Source organism: Glycine max, chromosome 2 (genome assembly GCF_000004515.6).
Source record: "Glycine max cultivar Williams 82 chromosome 2, Glycine_max_v4.0, whole genome shotgun sequence".
Taxonomy (NCBI): Eukaryota; Viridiplantae; Streptophyta; class Magnoliopsida; order Fabales; family Fabaceae; genus Glycine; species Glycine max.
This window is the reverse complement of record NC_016089.4, coordinates 7,619,853-7,631,202: the sequence shown is the minus strand read 5'-3', so window position 1 is coordinate 7,631,202 and position 11,350 is coordinate 7,619,853.

Sequence of the window (11,350 nt, the reverse complement as noted above, 5' to 3'; positions counted from 1 at the left end):
ATAGGACTCAAAGTCCTTACTTTTATCTTTCATAGGGCTCAAAGTCCTCGCCTTTATCTTTCACAGGACTCAAAGTCGTCTCTTTTATCTTTCACAGGACTCAAAGTCCTTGCTTTTATCTTTCATAGGACTCAAAGTCCTCTGTCTTTATGTTTTCATAGGACTCAAAGTCCTTTGTTATTTACATTTCAAAGACTTCCATGTCTTCCATCTTTTACACTTTATAAGACTTCAAAGTCTTTGGTCTATTATAGGACTCAATGTCCTTGTCTTTGTGCTTCATAGGATTCGATGTCCTTTGTTTCTATGCTTTTTAAAAGAAGAAGAAGAAAAAAAGGAGAACTTCAGATGTCTTCCGCTCTACAGAACTTCAATGTCCTCATGTTTTCTCGGTTTCACTTCCTTGGTTTTTGCCATTTGCCCGGTCGAATAGCAAGATCGCTCGAACGAAATTAGTGTCCTTATCTTTACTTCCCTTTTATTTCCAATAAAAGATAAGTAAAGAAGGGCAACTGTCATACCCTAATTTCGTCTGAGGACTATCGTTTGTTGATCTTTTGATCCTTGGTAGTCGACTTACGGTGTTGAACGTTAGTTACAGTGTGAAACATATGATCATTCAATGTTTTGATCAAGAATGTGAAAGATACCCAAAAAGGAGGGTAAAAGGGTCATTTAAGCCTTTTCTGAACCCTGGCTCGCCTGGGCCCCCAAATAGCTTAGGGGTAAAGTAAGGTGAGCAAGGCTACTTCAGGTTGAAGCAACAGCTCGCCTAGGCGAGCTTCCATGACCCCTAATGCCATATTTTGCTATAAATAGGCATGAGGGAGGCTGAGTAAAGGGTTCCAAGGTTCAACATTGAGAGAAATCAGAGAGAAGAAGAAGAAAGAAGAGAAAAACGAGGCTGAGGCGCTACCGAATTGCGACCGTAATCGACTTCTACATTGTTCTTCGTTCATTGTTCTTCGTTCGTCATCCGATTAGCTTTTGTGTAGAAGCAAAGCTTCATGATGAATCAAGATTGATTCAAAGATGTTTTGATGATAACACAGATGATAACAAAAGATGATGACAAAGGTGATGACAAAAAGCTCAAAGGTCAATCAAAGAATGAGTTCAAGATATTCAAGATAGAATCAAGAACACTTCAAGATTCAAGAGGAAAGTTGATTTCAAGAATCAAGATTCAACAGATCAAGATTTCAAGAATCAAGATTCAACAGATCAAGATTCAAGACTCAAGATTCAAGAATCAAGAGAAGGCTTAATCAAGATAAGTATGAAAAGGTTTTTCTCAAAAATTGAGTAGCACATGAATTTTTCTCAAAACATGTTTACCAAAGAGTTTTTACTCTCTGGTAATCGATTACCAGATTGTTGTAATCGATTACTAGTAGCAAAATGGATTGAAAAAGTTTTCAAATGAATTTACAACGTTCCAATTGATTTCAAAAAGCTGTAATCGATTACAATGTTTTGGTAATCGATTACCAGTGCCTTTGAACGTTGAAATTCAAATTCAAATGTGAAGAGTCACATCCTTTCACATAAAAGCTTTGTGTAATCGATTACACTGATTTGGTAATCGATTACTAGTGATTTTTTCTGAATAATCAAAAGATGTAACTCTTCAAATGGTTTTTTGACTTTTTCAAATTGGTTTTAAGTTTTTCTAAAAGTTATAACTCTTCTAAATGGTCATCTTGGCCAGACGTGAAGAGTCTATAAAAGCAAGGCTTTGATTTGCTTTTCAATACACTTTTCTAATCAATCTTATACAATCCTTTACAAGCCTTGAATCTCTTTGAACTTCTTCTTCTTCTTTGTGCCAAAAGCTTTCCCAAGTTTTCTGGTTTTTTAAACCTTGAAAACTTGCGCTATTCATTCTTTTCATATCTTCTCCCTTTGCCAAAAAGAATTCGCCAAGGACTAACCGCCTGAATTCTTTTTGTGTCTCTCTTCTCCCTTTTCCAAAAGAACGAAGGACTAACCGCCTGAATTCTTTTGTGTCTCCCTTCTCCCTTGTCAAAGAATTCAAAACGACACAGTCTAAGAATTCTTTTGATTCTTCCCTTTCCCTAATACAAAAGTGTTCAAAGGACTAACCGTCTGAGAATTCTTTTGTATCCTCATTCATAAAGTATCAAAGGTTTAACAGCATGAGATCTTTGTCTTAACACATTGGAGGGTACATCCTTTGTGGTACAAGTAGAGGGTACATCTACTTGGGTTTGACTGAGAACAAGAGAGGGTACATCTCTTGTGGATCAGTTCTAGTGGAGGGTACATCCACTAAGGTTTCAAAGAGAACAAGGGAGGGTACATCCCTTGTGGATATTTGCTTGTAAAAGGATTTTTACAAGGTTGAAAGAAATCTCAAGGACCACAGGTCGCTTGGGGACTGGATGTAGGCACAGGTTGTTGCCAAACCAGTATAAAAACTCTTGTGTGTTTGTCTCCTTCTTCCCTACTCTTTTACTTTCCGCTGTGCATTTAATTTCCGCTTTTACTTTCTGTTAAGTTTCTCTTCTACTCCATATTCTCTTAACAACATAAGTAAAAGCCTTAGAAGAGTAATTTTTTAGTTAGTAAAGGTTTAGGAATACTTAATTCAACCCCCCCCTTCTTAATTATTCTGAGGCCACTTGATCCAACATTTTGTTTTAAGGATTTGAATGCAATCTATGCACCCTTAGGGGTCCTCTTTCTTGTTTTGTGCATCTTCATCTCCTTCTTCTATCACCAGTAATCTCATTTCCTTCTTGTAAAGTGAGTTTTAACCAATCATTAGTGCTGCAAGTTATCTTTAAAAAAAATTGAAGGTTAATAAGCAAAACCAAAATAAAACCAACTCATAAATTTCTTCATTTTATCAAATATCGCCTGAGATCGTTTCAAGGTCCAACGCCTTAACAGTTCTCTCCGCTTTTCATCAAACATCACTTGAGGTTGTTTCAAGGTCAAACACCTTAAATGATTCTCTCCGTTTTTCAAAGTTTAAAACATCGTTTCAAGGTCCAATGCCTTAAACGACTTTTGTTTGTAATTAAAATCAATCTTTCAAAAACATAAAATCAATGTAATACACAAACTTTCAGACTTAAAGAACTACATAGGTCTGAATTCCTCATTGCAGCTGAGGATACATAGGAGCAAGGGCAACACCCTTGTCGACCCCAAAAAAATAATAAACATAAAAAGGGAAAATACATAATTTTGAAGTCATGTTTTGCGCACTTGATTAAAGGTTGTCGTCCCTTGTGACAGGCGCGTGGGGTGCTAATACCTTCCTCGTGTATAAACAACTCCTGAACCTTTATTTTCAATATCCGCATACCCCCTTTTTGTTTTTTCTAGCGTTTTTCTCGAATAAACGTTGGCGGTGACTCCCACGCGTTTTCTTCTTTTCGAAGACCCTTTTTTTTATCTCGCCTCGCCCTCCCGCCGAAGGGTAGGTTGCGACACTAATCTCTCTGATGAACCCCGCTTCTTGTAATTCCTTTACTTGTCTTTCAATTTCCTCTAGTCTTTTGGGGGCTATTTTCATCCTTCTCTGGCATATAGGTTTTATTGATGGATTTACTGCCAAACTATAACATAAAAGGTTTGGGTTTATGCTTGGCATATATGTCGGTTTCCAAGCAAAGATGTTGGCATTTTCTTTGAGAAAGGAGGATAATATTTCCATGGTCTCACTATCCAAGTCCGTGTAATGGACTCCATTTGCTTTTCTGCCTTTTTTTTTATTTGGAGGTTCTGACAACTCCTTCCTGGTTCAGGCCTAGGTGTCCATTCCCCATTTTTTACATTTTCTTTACAATCCAACTCTGTGAGCATTACCTTGGATACATTTTAGTACTACGTTCATAATCTATTTCATTCTACTTGCCTAAGTTTATTCATTTTAAGGATTCCTTGTAACACTCACGGGCTTTCGTTTGATCTCCTTTCAATGTTATGACTTGCATTTCATTGCTGAGGAATTTCATGACCAAATGGATTTTTGAAATCACTGCTCTTAATTCATTCAAGGTAAGCCTACCCAATTTGTCATTGTAGGATGATTGTAGCTTTATCACAATGAATTGGACAATAATCGTTGTAGTTACTAGTGTTTTTCCAAAGGTTCCATGCAATTTTATGCATCCTATTGAAGTTATGTGGTGACTAGAGAAACTTATGAGGTTCTCATTATAGGGGAGCATCTCCGATTATGAGATTCTGAGATTCCTAAAGAAATCATAAAACATTATATCCATAGAGTTGCCTATCTCAACCAGTAACCGATGTACCTCCTTATTGTTTATAAAAGCCTTAACCAATAGGGGATTATTATGATTTGGAACAATCAGCATGTCCATGTCTTTGTCGTCAAAAAGTAAATGGCAGAAGTCTTTTTTTAGCTAATTCGTAGTTTCTCCCACTATGTGCAGTAGTCAAGACTCCTGTCGCATGTTTTTTGTGGGCATTGTTTGAGGGAACCTCGTCGGTGAACCCTTCTACTATGACATATATCACCTCGTGCTCCCACTGAGGGAATTTGGTTTTCTCTCAAGAGAATCCAGCTTATGTTTCAACTCGGGTCCATCACAATGTATATTTTGCACGTGATTTTCCACTTCTCTATCTAGTGTCCTATATCGATACCTTGGAGATTGTTCTCTAGAGCATCCTCTTCTTTGGTTCCAATTAGGACTTCTTGAGCTTTCTCAATGCTCGCCACAAGGTGGCTGGTCATATTGAGGTATGAAGTTACCTCCCTAACCTTGCATGTATCTATCCAATTTCTCTCAACGAATGAGGATTTCAATAGTAGTTTTTAATTGAAAACAATCGTTGGTGTCATGTCCAGTTGCTCAATGATAGCAACAATATTTTGATTGGTCTCTTCTACCATTTTTTATTCTTAATGACTTAGGAACATCAAGACTGACATCATTTTCGATTTAAAGTTTAACTTTTCAATTTAATCTTTGAACTTAACAACTTGTTGTCATTTTAGTTCTTGAATTTGACCACTTACTGACATTTTGATTCTTGAACTTAACCACATACTATTATTTTGGTCCTTAAAAGTACTTTTGATTTTTTAATTAAGTCTCACACATGTAAATTATCACCATAGTCATCAACACATCTCTTACTTCCATTTCATATCCCTCATATTTTTAACCTTCATCTTCCACACTTTGTAGTTCATCTTGACTTTCACCTCCACTATATACATGCAAAGTTCTCCATTTATTTAGTTGAAACATCAATTCTAATAGGAAAATAACACAAAAATATCTTTAAAAATGATTTAATTTTTTTTCCCTTAATAAACATTGTCTAACTTCTTAAGAAGTTACATTTTATTCAATTAAAAAAAAAATCAAATAACTACTTCAACACTCTTATGTAACTATCTAGCCCTTGAACAACGATGTGAAAACTACAAAGATTGAAAAAATAGAGCAAAATGTAATATACTTGTCCCATCAAAAGGGTATGTAAGCAAATGGTTCTTACACTTTTATTGTTCTCCCTTTCGAGATTCCCAACTTTTTTTAATTGTATTTTCATGATTAATATGTTTTTCCACAAAATAAATTAATTAAATAATTAATCTAACATTCTACACATATTAATAACATATACAATAATAGCTTGATACAGGTAGAAGATTTGGTTTAGAACCTTATAAAATCTTGTTAGCAATGTCCTAAATTTATGTCACGACCCACTCTTGGGCCATGACCAACGCATAAACTATAGTTTCCTTAGTTTGGCTAGCATAAGAGTACCTCACACTAAAACACAAATAAAAGATCAGCCCAAAGGGATTACTAAAAATTTGATAGAGTTTCCCCTAAAAATAGGACAAACCACATATTGAATAACTTGTGAAAACATCAACTAGTAGTAATATATCTCTTACATAGTAATCATGAAAGTGTCTTAAAACAACATAATTACATCAATAACATATCTATAAGGTAGAATCATCTACATCACAAAATAAGGGACTTCTTATATATCTATTTCTAACCCTTATCCCTATAGTTGCATTCAAAGAAGCACAAACATGACAGTGCAGGGTCGTGTCTTGTGTCAGAATCGCGCCAGACACAAATTCAAACAAGACTCACGTGCGACGTGGTGTTGGGTGCGTCTACCGTCGTCAGTAATGGCTGGACTGCTAGACACATGCAATTTGACATGGCCCACCATATGGACATGTCACCTATTTTTTATTATTTTTTTAAAAAAAAATTAATTTTTTTTACAAAATACGAATCGCCTTAGTTCTCATTCTCATGCACCTTCTTCTTCTCCTTCACATTTATCACTCTACAAGTGAACCAAACACCATCGTCGGACCTCCGTCACCGCGTGCAAACGATGCCAGACCTCTGCCACCACACGCAGAGCACGTCGTCACCACACACGCCGTCATCACGTGCAAGTAGCTCCCTTATTTCTCTTTTCTAATCTGCTCCCTTGTTTCTCTTTTCTAATTTTATTTTTCTATTGCTAAGAGAATATATATAACATATGTAACAATAAGACTTTTTTTCTTCTGTGAAACAATATACTGAATTTTATATTGTATTAGTTTTCTAATATTATAATATACCTATATAATAGCAAAGTGGAGTCGAACTTGTTCTTTGAATAAATTTGTGGTGTTAATGTTATATTCAATCTGTTCATATGGAAGAATCAACGATGAAATCTGCAGAATATATAAAATTATTGGTTCATTTCTCTTTTTTGTGTTTTATACTTTTATTTTTCTTGTTTCATAGTATAAAATTCTGGGTTTCTTTCTCTTTTCTATGTTTTATTTTTCCTGTTTCATAATATAAAATTATGGATTTGTTATAAATATTTTTTTGTTTGGCTGATAAAAAAACAGAGAAAGTAACCATGTACTTTCTATTTTCTCTCTTTATTTAATCAAAGTTTTTCCTTTTTTCCCTAACTGGTCATGTGCTCGTTCATACATATATAGGTTTTGTAGAGATGAGTAGTGCTAATGAAGCTATGGAGCAAGAGGATCAAATCAAACCCCTATGGAGATATGTCACAAAGTTAAGAAAGACTCCTGGCGGGGGAAATGTCATGATCAAATGAAATTTGTGTGAAATCTCATTAATTGGACAATGAAGCAACTTTGAAGATACACAATTCAAAGAAAAAATGTCTCTTTACCTGGTGAAGGAAAACAAACACAAGATGGTGCTCCTCCAAAAGTCCCAAGTCCTTTAGAAAAAGTTGTCAATTTGAAAGGCAGAGATGGTATTGATACCAGAATTGCAAGGATGTTTTTCTCTTAAGGGCTACCATTTCATTTAGCAAGGAATCCTTATTATAGGGAGGCATTTTCTTATGCTGCCAATACTCCTAATCTCAGTGGATATAAGCCTTCAGGTTACAATAAGTTGAGAACTACCATACTTACAATAGAGAGAAGCCATGTGGAGAACCTCTTACAGCCAATAAGAAATTCATGGAATCAGAAAGGTGTGATCATTGTTAATGATGGGTGGAGTGATCCTCAAAGAGGACCTCTTATCAACTTCATGGTTGTCATTGAGAGTGGACCAATGTTCTCAAAGAGGACCTCTTATCAACTTCATTGCTTAACACATCAAAGATGCAATTATGGAGGTTGGGTAATCAAATATGGTACAAATTATAAATGATAATGCAACTATATGTAAGGCAGTAGGTATGATCATAAAGAATGAGTTTCTTGCCATCTATTGGACTCATTATGACCTTGAACCTTGCATTGAAAAATATTTGTGCAGCTAATGATGCTGAGAAAAACAATGTTACTTATAAACAATGTTCTTGGATCACACAAATTGCAGACAATGCTAATTTGATTAATTTTTTTTATCGTGGGACATTTTATGATATTATCAATGTACAACAACTTCAACTCATTGAAGTTGCTTTATGTTGCTTCTACAAGATTTGCTTTAACTATTGTGATGCTCTAGAGGTTTAGAAGCTTGAAAGGACTCCAAAAGATGATTATTAGTTTTGAATGGTCTACTTACAAGGATGGTGATGTTGGAAAGGCAAAAAACATGAAAGTAACTTCTTTGGATGATACTTGGTGGGACAAAGTTGATTACATACTTTTTTTCATTGTTCCTATTTATGACGTTCTTAGAAAGTCATACTGACATGGTTTGTCTTAACTTGGTATATGAAATGTGAGATTCAATGCTTGCAAATATGAGACAAGTCATATACCAACATGAAAGAAAGACAAAAAATGAAGAATCACCCTTTTATGATGTAGTGCACAAAATGTTAATGGACCATTGGACTAAGAGTAGCATACCTCTTCATTGTCTAGCACATTCTTTAAACCCAAGGTAATATTTTATATCCTTAAATTAATTTCTGATTATATTTTTTTACATGCATTTCTTTGTGGGTTATATTAATTTGTGTTTATATATTTTTAATGTTTTAGATATTATAGTCACGAATGGTTAAGTGAAGATCCATCAAGAGTTCCCACTTATCAAGATGTGGAACTTAGTGATGAAAGGAAGAAATGCTTTAGAAGATACTTTGATGATGTGAATGTAAGCAGACAAGTCAATTTGGAGTTTGCAAATTTTTCTAGTGGAAGAGAAGGCTTTCATGATGTTGACTCTTTAAGGGATAGAGGTGAATTGGATGCAAAATCTTGGTGGCTTGTTCACGATGCTCATGCACCAACACTTCAAAGATTTCCCTTAAGCTACTCGGGCAACCATCTTCATCTTCTTGCTATGAAAGGAATTAGAGCACCTATAATTTCATACATAGTTTGAAAAGAAATAAGATGACACCTAGAAGAGCGAGGGATCTTGTATATGTTCATATCAATCTTTTCCCATTTCAAGAAATTCCTCAAACTACAATGAAGAGGAAAATAGAATGTGAGATATTGCAAGAGATAGGTTTTCACTTAGTGATGATGGAATCCTTGAAATAGCCAATTTATCTCTTGATGAACCAATTTTAGAAGTTGTCTTTTTCAATGCAGATGACCAAGGGCTTTGGTAGACTAGTATTTAAACTTTTTGTTAGACTTGATGCCTCTTAGTCTTAGTACTTTTTCTTAGATTTATTATCATATGAATATATCAATTTTATTGTCATGTTTGATCATATTTAAATATTTTTCATATTGATATTGATCATATTTTACACACACACACAGTACACACACAGGTGTTCGTCGTGTCCCCATGTCCCATATATTTTATTATAGGCATGTCCTTGTGTCTGTGTCCATGTCGTGTCTGACATTGTATTCGAATCCATGCTTCTTAGGGCTGCATTATATTGGAGTTACCAAAATATACTCTCCATCTTATGCAATGGAGGCCTACCAAAAAGATGAAAAAAATTCCTAGGTAAGTCAATCAATCCCAAGAAGTCAACTACTCAAGCACCTATGTATTTGAGAGGGAAAAAAAAAAGAAATGGGTAAGTCACAAAGACTTAGTGAGAGCATAAAATACAAAGTAGAGAGAAAAGAAAAACTAAAAAGCAAACCTAGCACAAGTTTTTACATTAAAAAAGAATTTAAATGATATTTAATAAAAGCAAAATAAACACAACTCACTTCTAAAAACTATTATTTACTCCCTTGGAAACCTTTAGAAATACATTTAAAACCGTAATCAAGAATAACAAACTTTATAAAAAATTTGATTCTACTATGTGCACATACATTGCATTATTTCTTTGTTGTGGCGAACAATAATTATAAAACTATGACATTTAGCTCGTAGGCTGAATTCTCTCTTCGCTGCAGTGAACAAATCTTATAGGAACTATGGATATTCAACACATATGTTGTATTTTCTCTTCATTGCAACAAACGAAAAAATATATATCTATTATGAGTATTTGAGTCGTAGGCTATATTATCTCTTCGTTGTAGCAAACAGAAAACATATACATTATGAGTAATCAACTCATAAACTACATTATCTCTGTTTTAGCAAAGGAAACCAATCACAAACTCATAGTGGGAAAACCAATTTCCACCTTTTAAATACATTATCAAAACTATTGAGAATCTTCAAGAATAAATTCCAATCAAGCAAAATAAATATTTTACTTCATTCTTAAGTACTTCTAGAAATCAAGATCACAAAAAGAGTATATTTTGAAATTTACTTGCTTTTCCTAAAAGAATTTAAAAGTGTCACTAAGTAGATTAGCTACGCACAACCAAAGAGAACACAATGTCTTCCACTGTTGTTGGGTGGATTAACCAACATTTTTTCCACAAAATCTAGGCATTAAAATAAAAAGAATGAGAAGTTGGTACTCCCCAAATTTAACATGCCTAGAGTTTTGAGGAAATCACAATAATCCTACTATTTAATTGTTCCAATCCCTCTCATACAACTCATAACTAACTTGTGTCATAAAAATGTATATATCTCAATGGGTTATGGATTTACCTCAAGGAGCTCAAGTAGAGAATTTTAAAGTGATGAGTATTTTTCCTTTTACTCCAACCACATTCACTTGCTTGAGAGTGTTACAAGAGTGTAACAAACTTAATGAATTTTGGAATAATAGAGGAAAAAAGTGCAAGGATAGGAGAAGAAAATGATGCAAATGGGGATGAAGAGGGAGGGCTCGAGGGATGGGGTGTGGGTTCTTAAAAAAATAGGGGACGGGAGCTTTATGATGTTGTTGTTATTATTATTATTATTATATTTATTTATTTATCTTTTAGTATACAATACATTTTAATTTAGCGGCTAATTATTATTATGCATTCACTCATAAATTGGTTTCTTGTTTATAATATAATTTAAATGGTAAAATTGGTAAAAGAAAGGTAAAAATTATGAGGGATAAAGAATGAAAATGAAAAAATATGATAATGTTTATGTTAATATACATGTAATATAAGAATTAATTAAAAAATTGGAAGTGATTTTATAGACCAAAATGACCAAACGTCATTAAATTTATGAACGAAAATGTTAGGAAATAGTTAAGTTTAATGAGAGTAAATTATTAATTTTAGATATCAAATTGAAAAATCAACTTTTAAAACACATAAGTATTACATAACAATCACATAAATAATACAAAACAATCACATAAACGATGAATGTCAATCATAAACTATCATAACATTACAGGTGTCATGTAGACACGTATGTTAAAGGTTAATAAAGATGAGTTAATACCATGACTAATTTGTTATAGTATTTGTACACTTAAAAATTAAATTTAAATTTTTTATTTTTTAAGATCAATTTATCAATATCATACACTTTTTGAGAACCAAAATAAATATTTATTCTTAATCAAAGTAGAA